The sequence below is a fragment of the Phoca vitulina genome, unplaced genomic scaffold (genome assembly GCF_004348235.1).
Source record: "Phoca vitulina isolate PV1807 unplaced genomic scaffold, GSC_HSeal_1.0 scaffold37, whole genome shotgun sequence".
NCBI classification, from domain to species: domain Eukaryota; kingdom Metazoa; phylum Chordata; class Mammalia; order Carnivora; family Phocidae; genus Phoca; species Phoca vitulina.
This window is the reverse complement of record NW_022589740.1, coordinates 14,229,952-14,243,715: the sequence shown is the minus strand read 5'-3', so window position 1 is coordinate 14,243,715 and position 13,764 is coordinate 14,229,952.

Below are 13,764 nucleotides of genomic sequence, written 5' to 3'. Positions count from 1 at the left end.
TTTTAATTTCCATATAGTTAACATACAGTGTTATATTAGTTTCAGGTGTACAATATAGTGAGTGAGTCAGGAGTTCTATATATTACTCAGTACTTATCGTCGTAAGTATACTCTTAATCCCTTTCACCTAGTTCATTTATTTTGTTGAACATATGAATACATTATTATTTTAAAATCCATGCTGACAATTTCAATATCATGGTCATCTCTTAGTTTTATTTATTCACCAGAATTTTTTATCAAAATTCTGGGCACAGTGTGCAATTATAGAACCTAATGGTCTAAATGGTGGTCAAAATGCTACTTTTATGGTAGTATTTATCTTTCTCTGTTTCAGTGAAGATTGAAGTGGACAAAGAAAACAGAGGTAAAGACAATTTTGAAGATTTGAATTTGAAAAAAAAAATGTTGAAAGGTGTGCATGTGGACCAAATAACCCAGGGATTTTCCATTAAGATTAAAGAACTTCCTGTGTGTTTCCAGTTCTCAAATATCAAAATTGTTACTGGCATATTGCTGCATGTTCACAAATCACTGAAAACACTACTCTTTTCTCAACTCATTCACCAAAGTCAGATCATTTCTCAATATAGAATGTTTTCATCTTTTCTATTGGAAAAATGGAAAATAGATGGGAATCTGCATTTTGCTTATGATGTTCTGAGATTTCATCCTTGGTACTTACTACCACATTTCTTTCCTTAAAGTAAAGAATATACAGCCAACTGCAGCTACTTTAGGGACCAAGATTATAATCACCAGGCAACCTCCCTTAGAATGAATTCACATACATGCCATGGGATTGCCCAGTTTGAATGCTTGGCAGACCTGGGGACTGACGGCATTTTGATAAATGATGCACATACATAATTTGAAAATCTAAAATGCATTGGCAGAGATGAGGAGATGTTTGTGTTAATGAAAGCATGATTTTCTGGATCAAAGCAGACAAGGGAGGCCCAATTCTCTCAGATGAGGAGGGTTGCGGAATCTGTTTAGTGAATGAAAAGAGAGGTTGATGCAAGATGAGCTATTTAAATAAGGGCAAAGTACTTTATCAATCCAAACCAATTTCAAATAGTCCATCCTCCTCTCTGGAGGACACTGGGAGGAAAGGGATGAAATCAGCATGCTTTTTAAAAACTCTAAGCAAGTATATCAGACTTCTCTAGTGGGACACTTACAATCTCAGTCAGCTGGTATGAAAATCTGGAGAAAGAATTATGTTTTATTTGAACGTAAATTCTGTTCAACTCAACAGCCAGGATTTAGAAGAGGGAGAGAGAAAAACATGACCATGAGCTTGGAAGCGAGAATAAAACATGAGAGAAGCATGAGAATTCAGGGATTTCAAAAGCCTTGAGAGGAATGGGAAAGGCATATGATGTCTTTAATAGAGTGATAACTAATGTTTATTGTATATTAGTGGGACGTGTTTCAGATTAGTCATTCTGTGATGAATGAGGAAACGCTGGGCTGGGGCACAAAACGAAGAGCAGAAAAGGAAGAAGGAATAAAGAAAAAAGAGAAGAGGGCGAGAGCAGTGTTTCCATCCATTTACTGGCTTGTGCTAAGGGCAGTTGATTATTTTGAAGAGTTGACTGGTTCCCTGAGTAGTGACTGAGGGTTTGTTTATTTGTTTGTATTTTTGACAATTCAGTCCCAAGGCTGTTCTTACCATGGTACCCCTAAGCTATCAGTCCCTATCTTTAAGTACTACAATCTACATGGGAAAAAAAAGGGATAGGTTTTTCTGCTTATCTACAACACACAAATATGTAACCAATAATACGGGGCAAAATTCACAGTCTCCAGATAAAAGTTTCAGAAAGGACTTTGTTTTTCTTTACTGCAAAGTAAATACAGAGCCATGAACTAAGTTGTTCTATGAGTTTTAAAAAAAATTTTTGGTAAAGTTAATATTGTTCATTTGGAAATTACTTAAGCTTAATAAAATTAGTGTTATGAGACAGCTATTGTCTTAAAAAAAGTGGAGAAAAAATTCTTTCCAAATGCCAGTGAATTGACAAGAGGTACAATACATTCAAGTTATAATTTCCCCCCCATTGGATAGGTTTGTTACAGTCAAAGTATAGGAGAAGTGGGAACAAATAGTGTTGCTAAAAAAATTAACTTTTGCTAGTCACTGGTCTCAAAGAGTTATGTAATCAAAGCAGAAAAGTATGGCTTTGAAAATAATTTGGTCATGTCATGTTTTAACACATGTACAAGTGTGTCCCCAGAGAAGGCTAGTATATGTCATGTATTTAAACTCAAGTTAAGTTGATAAACAATTTTAAGAGTCTTGCTTAGATCTTGTATTTGCTATCTTTGCTTCTGGAGATATTGGCTGGATATAAATGAAATAGGTAAGTGGAGGGGTTTAAGGCCACAAACAGGCATGCATGCGTTTTCTGCCCCACTTCAAGGGGTGTGTTGCATTCATTTCCCGTCCTAATAGATTTGGAGAAGGAAGAATAGTGTCCAGCAGAGGGCACAGTGCTGGAGTCAGGCGTAGTTTAACAACCACCTTTAATCTACTGGCTGAAAGGGGCCAGAGAACCTGACCACACAGAAGTGATGGTAATAAAATGGGCCAGCACCTTCCCATGCTTAGGGAGCCAAATCAATATCTTACTTGCAAGCCCAATGAGCTCAAAATTAAGTGTACAGAACCAACCATATTTGCCTGCCTTAATAGTTGGTATTTAATTTAATTTTTTAATTAAAGTAGAGCCTTTATCAGTGAGGCGCTATCAGGAAAATACTGATAAGCTATTAATTTCTCACAGTTGCCCTCAATCAAGAGTAGTTTATTAGGTTTTATATTTCTCATAGGTTACTTGTCTGTAGAGTCAATTATTTTGTTTGTTTTCTGCCTTATTCTATGTTTATTCCATTGAAATATTGAAAGACTAGGTCTTTAACAACGTGGCTACCCATCAGTCTTTCTACCTTATGAGGCTACCTCTTCAGGGCAGTAAGAGCTCCTTACATTAGCTCTATGGGAACATTAGAAAGTTTATGAAAATGCAAGCAGGTTTTGATCCTGTGGACTGTGATGGGTGGGCAAACACAGTGCCTGCAAACACACTGGATTTGTTAGGAAAATGTGGATGATATAGTTACAAACGACTGACATGAAACTCAAGGAAGGAAAAAAGGAACTATTTTTTAAAGGCAGACATTGTGAAGCCATTACTGTATTTACAGGTAGTTTTTTCATTCACTTAAAAATTCAATGAATACAGATTTAAGTAAAATCTGACATTTCAGTCACCAATATATTTCAACAGAGATCAAACCTTGAGTAAATTCTGTTATAAAGACAATAGAGGGGTGCCTGGGTGGCTCAGGTGGTTAAGCGACTGCCTTGGGCTCAGGTCATGATCCCAGGGTGCTGGGATCGAGCCCCGCATCAGGCTCCCTGCTCAGTGGGGAGCCTGCTGCTCCCCCTTCTTGTGCTCTCTCTGTCAAATAAATAAAATCTCGGGGCACCTGGGTGGCTCAGTCGTTAAGCGTCTGCCTTCGGCTCGGGTCATGATCCCAGGGTCCTGGGATCGAGCCCCGCATCGGGCTCCCTGCTCAGCAGGGATCCTGCTTCTCCGTCTCGCTCTGCCTCTCCCATACGCTTGTTCTCTCTCTCAATAAAAAAAATCTTAAAAAAAAAACAAATAAATAAAATCTTTAAAAAAAAGACAATAGAAATGGATAAAAATCTAATATTTACTTAATTAGCAATGCTTCTATAAAATATTCTAAGATATACATAAGCCTGAACATTTTGCTTTAAAATTTATGTGGAAAATTTGTAAGAATTTTACAAACAAAAAGAAATACTCCATAACCAAAAAGTTAAGCAAACTCAGTAAAAAAAAACAAACTAGAACTTACTGATAAGATGATTTTGTAAACTGCATTTAAATTATTATATTTAATACCTTAATTTTTATAGCAGTTTTAGGTTTATAGAAAAATTGAGCAGAAAGCAGAGTTCCCATATGCCCCCACACTCCACTCCAAGAACAGCTTCTCCTTTTAATAACATCTTGCATTAGTGTGGTAGGGTTTTTTCTTTTTTTTACAATTAATCAACCAATATTAATATATTATTATTAACTGAAGTCCATCCTTTGCATTAGGGTTCACTTTTTGTGGTATACACTCTGTGGGGTCTGACAGAGTCGTTTCACTGCTCTAAAAATCTGCTGTGGGCCACCTACCTCCCCCCACCCCAAATCCCTGGCAACCAGTGATCTTTTTACTGTCTCCATAGTTTTGTCTTTTCCAGAATGTCGTAGAGGTGAAATCATACCGTATGTAGCCTTTTCGGATTGGCTTCTTTCACTGAGTGATTTGCATTTAAGTTTCCTCCATGTCGTTTCATGGCTTGAAAAGACACCTTTTTTTTTTTTTTTTTTTTTTAAGCAGTGAATTATATCTCACTGTCTGGATGTACCACAATTTATTTATCCCTTACAATTACTGAAGGACATTTTCCTGAATTTCCACCTGGAGCTCTATATAGGTAAGGATGGAGTTTGTGAATCACAGAAAGACCAGTTTAATTTGGGTGGATTAAATAGGGAGTTTTGTTTCTGTTTTTGTCTTACATTATAAGAAGGATGGGTAAGTAGGTTGGTGTGATGTCTTCGTGATAACATCAGGGGCCCGGTAGCTTCTATCTGTTCCTCAGACACTTATGGAATATGACTTTTGTCCTCATACTTTTCCCTGAAGATCTCAAGATATTTTCTCCGCCTCCTGCATTATGTCAAGAACAAGGGGGAAGGCAGAGGGCAAAAGATGCATGCCGGCTAAAGGTCTTCCCTGAGAGAGAGAAAAAGTGGCCCTTGGCAGCAAGGAACCGGCCTGGCACTATCCATGGGCCTTGGTGTTGCTGGGAGCTGGCTTGGCACCCACAACTAGGCCTTGGCAACTGAAGGGACAGCACTAGAGATACCAGAATTATACAGAGGGCTGAAGAGAAAAGATGTGAAGACAACTTTGACTATTCACAACGCAGGCTAGATCTGACCTTACTCCACAATATACTACCCAAGTGGACCACTGTAAATATGGCCAAAAAGTTAAACTCACTCTCTGTCTGGATTATTTAAATAGTTTCAGAAAAAAAAAAGAACAAACTGACAGAGCAAATGGCAAAACTGTGAAATACAGTTATATTTGCAAATAGGAGAACCTCGTTTTGACATTTTCTTAAATAACCGAGATTTATTCTTTAAAACATTAAATAACATAAGTGATATGTAAACATATATGCATTATGAAAAATTCAAATAATACAAAATGTATGGTGTAAAAATGACAATCCCTTTTCCCTTCTACAATCCTCTTTCTTTCTTTTTTTATTTTATTTTATTATGTTATGTTAGTCACCATACATTACATCATTAGTTTTTGATGTAGTGTTCCCTGATTCATTGTTTGTGCATAACACCCAGTGCTCCATGCAGAACGTGCCCTCCTCAATACCCATCACCAGGCCAACCCATCCCCTCACCCCCCTCCCCTCTAGAACCCTCAGTTTGTTTTTCAGAGTCCATAGTCTCTCATGGTTCATCTCCCCCTCTGATTCCCACCCCCCCTTCATTTTTCCCTTCCTACTATCTTCTTTTTTTTTTTTTTTTTTTAACATATAATGTATTATTTGTTTCAGAGGTACAGGTCTGTGATTCATCAGTCTTACACAATTCACAGTGCTCACCATAGCACATACCCTCCCCAATGTCCATCACCCAGCCACCCCATCCCTCCCACCCCCACCACTCCAGCAACCCTCAGTTTGTTTCCTGAGATTAAGAGTCTCTTATGGTTTGTCTCCCTCTCTGGTTTCATCTTGTTTCATTTTTTTCCTTCCTTCCCCTATAATCCTCTGTCTTGTTTCTCAAATTCCTCATATCAGTGAGATCATATGATCTCTGATTAACTTTTTTCACTTAGCATAATACCCTTTAGTTCCATCCATGTCGTTGCAAATGGCAAGATTTCGTTGTTTTTTTTTTTATGGCTGCATAATATTCCATACAATCCTCTTTCTTCACTAGCAAGGACCACTGCCAAAATATTAGTGCACTTATTAGAAAACATTTCACTTTTTGTTCATACTCATAAGTTTAGTTTTTCTTTTGCATTTATGTACACATAAATGTGTCTCTGGGTGTGTATACACAGGCACAAACACTTATACATTATATTATATAAATATATACAAATATTCTACAAATTGCTTTTTTTCCCCCATAGCAAATAGAACTGCTGGGTCTAAGGTTTAACATTTAACATTTTGGTGGTTATGGCCAACCCCCAAATGTCCTTTTCCAATTTCATTGTCACACTGGTGTACAAAGCATTCATTTTCTCTTACCCTCACCAACCCAGAGTCATTCTCCCCTTTAGCATTTTAGCACTGTTGTTTTAATTTGCATTTCCCTGATCTCCACTGATGTTGATGATCTTTCCATATGTTGATGGGCTCTTAGGAATTGTTCTATGTATTATCCTTATCATTCTCTTGCTGATTTATAGGGACTATTTTATATGATATGGATATTAATCCTTTGGTGTAAACATGTACGTTGCAAACATGTACATTGCAAACATTTCTGTCAGCAGCTTATCTTCTAACCTATTTATGGTGTCTTTTTTCTTCTAAGAAATTTTATTTTTTATGTAATGTCTTAAAAAATATTTTCCTTTCAGCTTCTGGGTTTTATGTTTTTTTGTTTTGAAGATTTTATTTATTTAATTTATTTAGAGAGAGAGAGAGAGAGAGTAGGGAAGGGCAGAGGGAGAGGACAGAGAGAAACCTAAGCAGACTCTCGCTGAGCGCAGAGCCCCAGGCAGGGCTTGATCTCATGACCCCAAGATCATGACCTGAGCCAAAATCAAGAGTTGGATGCTTAACTGACTGAGCCATCCAGGCGCCCTGTGGGTTTTGTGTTTTTTAATGAAGTTTTTCCTCACCCCCCCACCATGATTATAAGAATATTCTGCCCTATTTTACTTAAATATTTAATAGTTTGGCTTTAGGTTTATTGCAGAATCTGAACTCTCTTTTTTGGTACACCGTTGGTAGGACTCTAACTTATCTTTAACTACTTGGTGTAATGCAGTCAGAACACTTGGGTCCATTTTCCAGCTCTGTTATTTGCTTGTAGTTATGTATTACTCGACTCTCTGGGCCTCAAAAATGTGGATAACACTTTTACCTACTTCATAAGATTGTGGGACGGATGACATGAGTTATTACATGAAAAATACTTAAAATAGTTCCTGGAATAGTATAAACCCTTCTTCATATATACTAGCCCTGTCCGCCCCCAACCCGAAACAAAAATCAACAAAACAAATCCAATCCTTTCTCTAGTGAATTGATAGACAATATTTACTATAATTTAGATTACCTAAATGGGTCTGTTTTTTGATTCTATTCTGTTTCATTGAACTTTTTCTGTCAATTCCCTCTGTTTTAATTACTATAACTTTAAGATATATTTGCTCTTTGGAAGGGCATTTTTTTTTTTTTGAATTGGTGTTCTTGCATATGTTTTTTTGTACAGATGTGTTTTAGAATTATCTTGTTAAGTTCCATAGAGACATCTTGTTGAGTTCAATAAAAAATCTTAAATTCCATACAAATTTGGTTTAAGATTGTGTTACATTTATAAATTACTTTAGGGAAAATTGATATCTTCATGATATTGAGTTTTCCTGTGAACATGGTATGTTGCTCCAAAAATTTAAGTCTTCTTTTCTGTGCTTCAGAAAAATGTTACCATTTTATTCATATCTTGCCTTTCTGACTATAAGCTGGCTGCATTACTCCAGATGTTGTTACTGTTAAGAGTCAAGTCCAGAGGGACAATGTGAGAGTCTCATTGTATCTCAATAATTTTGACTTGGACAAGTTCCCATCTTTGAACCAATCACTGTAACAAGAAGAATGTGATACACAACTGGCTTAAGTTGAGTTCATGTACCCCACTGGGAACTCCTGGGTGACAAGAAAATTACCCAAGAGAGTAGAATGTATGCAACATCAATTATTCCAATTTGGATGCATATTGATATTTGATCTGATTTCTTTTTTTTCTTTTTTACTAGGTTTGTCAGTATTTTCCTCAGGAGGTACTTCTAGATTGTATGCTTTCAGAGTTCCTGGGTGTCTGAAACTGTCTCTTTTTTCTTGTTTATATGATTTATAAAATGTTTAAAATGTCGTTCCATTGTCTTATCTTATTTTTCTGTAGTAAATGAGAAATTTGAAGCCTGCCTGATTTTCTTTACTTTTAAATAACCAACTCTGTTTCTAAAAGAAGCATGTAATATTTTCCTTTATCCTTGGAGTTAAAGCTTTCATCAAGAGGGCTACGTTTAATATGATTTTTGATATATGAGTCTTAAGTATTTAGCTTAGTTTCTTCCAATAGCTTTGTGATTCTTGCTTTTCCCCCTCCTCTTTCTGGAACTTCTATTATGTGTATTATATCTAGATTTATCTTCCATTAACTTTTATTTTCATTCATGATTTTCACTGTATGTATATATATATAAATAATCAAATATATAATTAAATATACATAATCAAATATATAATGGAATGCATGTGTGGGCATATATGTTTGCATATACAACAGCTCCTTCATCTGGTGTTTGGTGTCATTTAATTGGTGGTTTGTTCTATTATTTAATTCCTCCACAGAGGGTTTAAAAATGGAAATCATGTCTATTTTATTTCCAAAATTTTCTTTGTTTTATTGACTTTCCTCTCCCTTCCCCTTTCTTTTTACCTTTCCCTCCCTCCCTCTCTTCCTTCCTCCTTTCCTTCCTTCCCTCCTTCCATCCTTCTTTCTGCCCTTCTCTTCTTCTTCCTTCTATTAGATAATTAGTTTCTTTAAATTCCAATCAGTCTTCCTTAATAGGAGCTTCTGTTCTGGTCACTAGCTTGGTCTCCCTTCTTGAAATAACCAAGGCTCATTAAATAATTTGTGTTTTGTTTTTCTTTGTCAACCTATGCAAGTTGGGGGGTGAGAGCATCTTGGGAAGTGCTATATTGGCACGCAGTGGAGACAAAGGAATTAGTTCATTTCCCAATTAGCTGGTGGGCATTTTTTCAGTAGTCTTTTTCTAGGACCAAGGAACAAGATGGCAGGGATACTTTTTTCATGAACTGAGTGGATCCTCTTACTAATTTGTTGTGACCTTTAAAAATCACCTTCAACTTCAGGATTGAAGTTCTCTGCTCCATGCTTTGCTAGAGAGGCTGACTTCCTCTCAGTCTGGTTCTTACTGTCTTGTGGAATGCAAGAACCTCCTACACGTCTTTTCTGGGTGCTACTGAAACTACATCCTCAGAAATTTGTAGGGTCTCCTTCAGGCTTTAGAAGCAGGCCACGTTTCTCCCACCTCCTTCCCACTTCCCTACACACCTATTACTGCTTGAGCTATAAGTTTGCTGAGAAAGGAAGCAAAGTGATTGCATTCAGACCACGATTTTCTGAGAATTACCTCCCATTTATCTTTAGATAGAAATATACTCAAGAGGATCTGAGGCTACTGTAAGTCCATTCCTCTCTAGCAAATGCAAGATGCATTACCTATTTTAGTATATTATTTGCCTTTTGAAATATCTATTCCTGAGCTCTTGTAACCTCAAATAATTTATTTCTCTTTGTTCAAATTAATGCTAGGCATCTGGAGGATATAACAATTTTTTTTTTTTTTTTTAGAATATGCTATTCATTAACTGTTGCTTAGGTGCAATGAAAATTCATTCTTCCAAATCATTTATTCATTCAACAAACACTTTTTAATGCCTTCTTTTTGCCAGTCGCTGCATTCAATCCTTAAATGTCTTCCAGGAATCCTCACCTCTCATTAGGTAGCACAGATATCCTGGGGAGAGGGCTGTCAAGTGAGCTTGTCTGTTCTGTCGCTTGACTTAATATAATTTTCATTTGTCAACTTTCAGAATGTTTTATAACCTTTGTAGTAGATTGAAAACACGGCCAGAATCCTAATTCCACATCCCGAACTTTTACAATGCCACTCTGCAGTTCCTCACATCAGAATGTGGAGTCTATTTCTCCATTCTTTGAATCTGGACTGGCCTTGTCACTCGCTTTGGCTAAAACATGTGGCAAAGTGACAATGTACCGGTTTTGAGCTTAGGCCATTTGAGGTCTGGCAGGCTTCAGCTTTCTTCCTTAGATCCCTGTGATCACTATGGGAGCCAGTTTGGGCTGGCTAGCCTGCTGGAGTAGAGATGAGCTATTTTGGCTGAGACCAGCTGAACCACCCAGCTAAGCTCAGCCCAACTTGCCAACTTGCAGAATTGAGCTAAATAAATGATTGTTTTAAGCCATTATGTTCTGGGATGTTTTTTAAGCAGAAAAAGATTACTGATACAATATTGAAGTTAAATTGATAATTTCATTCTATTCACTCCTAATAGGACCTCTGTTAAGATACAGTTTCAAAGTAACGATGGGCATTTTGTTTCAATTACTTCTACTTCATTGAATCTGTATCTATATCATGTATATCTATATTTATAATATTTATATATAATAAATATAATTTTATAATATTTATATTATAACATATATATGTATTATCTATATCTAAATATATTTGTATCTCCATCTATATTAGGAGGGCAAGCTCAGTCTAAACTAGAATTCAGAGACTAATAAGTCCAATAAACAGCTGAGCTGGGTGTTATCACAAACATACATTTGGATGACTTAATTTGCATTAGAAGGAAGAGAGGTTATAATGAGGACATTATCAAATGAGCACCTCAAGAAAGAGATGTGTCTATTCTCAAGCTCAGCATCATGGGCCATATATGGGCCTTAAGGGCATTCTCCTCATTTCTGTGGAACATAATTTCTTTTTGGTGTATTGATGATTGAAAGGAATATATCCTTGTCTTGACCACTTGAGGTTCATGTGCCAGGAGGCTCTGACTTAATGGAGGGCATCAACAGAATGGCAAGATAAAGGTATGATCTTAAAGTGGAGTTACAAGTGATGGAGGAGAGTATGTGGGGAGCGGGGACTTGAGAGAACTCTGTGAGCTAAGCGTACCACAAAGAGTGACAAAAATAACTGTGGGGAACTTGGTTGGGAGAGGTAGATAGATAGTGAATTCAGATTTTAATATTTATATGAATTTACTGCTTTCCATTGGCTAGTGTATTCTGAAGCTTTTAGGTCACTGTAATAACCAATCATTTATTACCAATACTCCTTTCAATTTTCTTTTAACTGCATGCTGGAAGTTAAATATAAAAAATAAGCTGTTAGAAGGAAGATGTTAATAAAAAATGATTACCCTAATGCCAACCGATAACAATAGATTTTCTAAAAGTGAACAAAGTCTGAAGGCAAAATGTACAGAGAGAAGTAAAAATAGATAGCAAGTAAAAGGTACTTATTTGTCATAAATGATATAGAGAATGGATTAGTGAAGGGAGAGTAATGTATTATCTGGAAGTGTTTTTTTTTTCTTAATTGAAATATTTCTTTAATTGGAAATACTTCAATACATGAAATAACCTTAAATTTACAGAATATTTTCACATATTGAATCTGTCACAATAATAAAAGAGAAGCAAGGAATGAATTTGATGAACACAAATCCATGCATATAAAATGGCATTTATAAAGCTTATTTTTCCTTACAAGTTATGGCTAAAAAGTAAACTTTCTACTATATTTATTTATTTATTTACTTTTTGTTTTTTGTGTTATGTTAATCACCATACATTACCATCATTAGTTTTTGATGTAGTGTTCCATGATTCACTGTTTGCGTATAACACCCAGTACTCCATGCAGAACGTGCCCTCTTTGATACCCATCACCAGGCTAACCCATCCCCCCACCCCCCTCCCCTCTAGAATCCTCAGTTTGTTTTTCAGAGTCCATAGTCTCTCCTGGTTCGTCTCCCCCTCCGATTTCCCCCCCTTCATTTTTCCCTTCCTGCTATCTTCTTCTTCTTTTTTTTTTTTTTTAACATATAATGTATTATTTGTTTCAGAGGTACAGGTCTGTGATTCAACAGTCTTCCACAATTCACAGTGCTCACCATAGCACATTGGGGAGGGTATGTGCATCCCTCCCAGCCCCCACCACTCCAGCAGTGTTGTGTTATTTTTTTAAAGTTACACTACATAGGTCAGGATTTAATTTAGTTTCTCTTGAAATTTTTTAGTTCATCATTGCAGTACTATTTATGACTACTGAAACTCAACATACCTTATAGAGTCAGACATTTTCTGTTGAACTTCCTATGCTGAAAAAACAAAACTATCTCAGAACATAATAATTATTATATTCAAAAAAATTCCAAAGGCATTATTTCATAAAAAAAGTGAAGTCATGTTTAAGGTTGGTTCACAGTAAATATGAAGTATGGTTTAGTAGAGTTTGTCAGAGGTGGACCACACATTCGGTGGTTAGCCAAGGCAAAAAGATCATTTATTTACAGTATAACCAATTTCATGAGATGAAAATAAGTAAGTTACTGATAAGAAGCTCAATTCTTAAGGAGGATTCTGTTTGAATCTTCAACACCATATTTAAAAGTACAAGGGATGTAAGCTACCTTAAAAACCAAACTTCTCCTCAGTGTTACTTTCTCAAGAATGATAGGTAAGTTACCACAGAATAGAAATAACCATACACAAAATGGACTTATTTCAAGAGTGGTAGACAGGGTCATACATTATTCAGGTGACAATTGTATTGAGCTGTTTCAGTAAATTGTAGAGGGCATGATAATATGCTTCATGTACTCTTCTTTCTCCTCTCGTTTTAAACAGAAAAGAACAGAACAATTCAGTGTTGTGACGGGTTCCTTAAGATACTTGGAAGTTATTAGCTACATAGGGGGTCCTTGTTATAGTCCTTCCACACAATGGAAGGAATGACAAATACTATCACAGTATGATTATACATGTCTATGATATCAGAACCATAATCACAGTTATTGTGGTTAGCCATGATGGTGGACAGTAGCAATAGTACACATACGTGTGTGTGCATACATGTGCACATGTGCGTGCATACATGTGCAATAGTACACATACGTGTGTGCATATATGTGCATATGTGTGTGTGCATACATGTGCACATGTATGCACACACACATATATTTCAATATATGTTGTTACTTCACGAAATAGTCTATGACCAGCTATCTAAACTCAGCTTTTTTCTCTCTCAAGGCCTAATCCTTTTTGTCAGATAATTGTCACTCGCAATGATTATTCTGCTTTTGAGATGATTAGACATATTTCATTACTACAAATAAAGAAACTTCTTAACAAATTACTCCTTAAGAGTAAATAAGAAATTGTGTGTGCTGACTTCAAAAAACTCTTGAATTTCCTACCTGGTGTTTACTGTCAAAAAGCACAATAGGCTTTCAAACAGGTTCTCATAAGGAAAAATTCTGTTTGTTTTGTCACACTTTTTCCATTAATTTAAAAACCAGTGAAAGCCTGAAAACCCTAGGAAGTGTGACAATAACCCCCAATTTTGAGTTTTCAAAATCTCTTGGGAAGCACATTTTGTGGATAATTGCAAGTGCTTTGTGAAAGAGCTTCGGAACTGCATGAGCTTCTGGATAAACTATACACTATTTTGGAGAACAAAAATATCTTTCTTATGCTGTCTCACACCCTCTGTTTAATGAGTTTTATCAATTTATGCCAGTGATGAAACTGACTG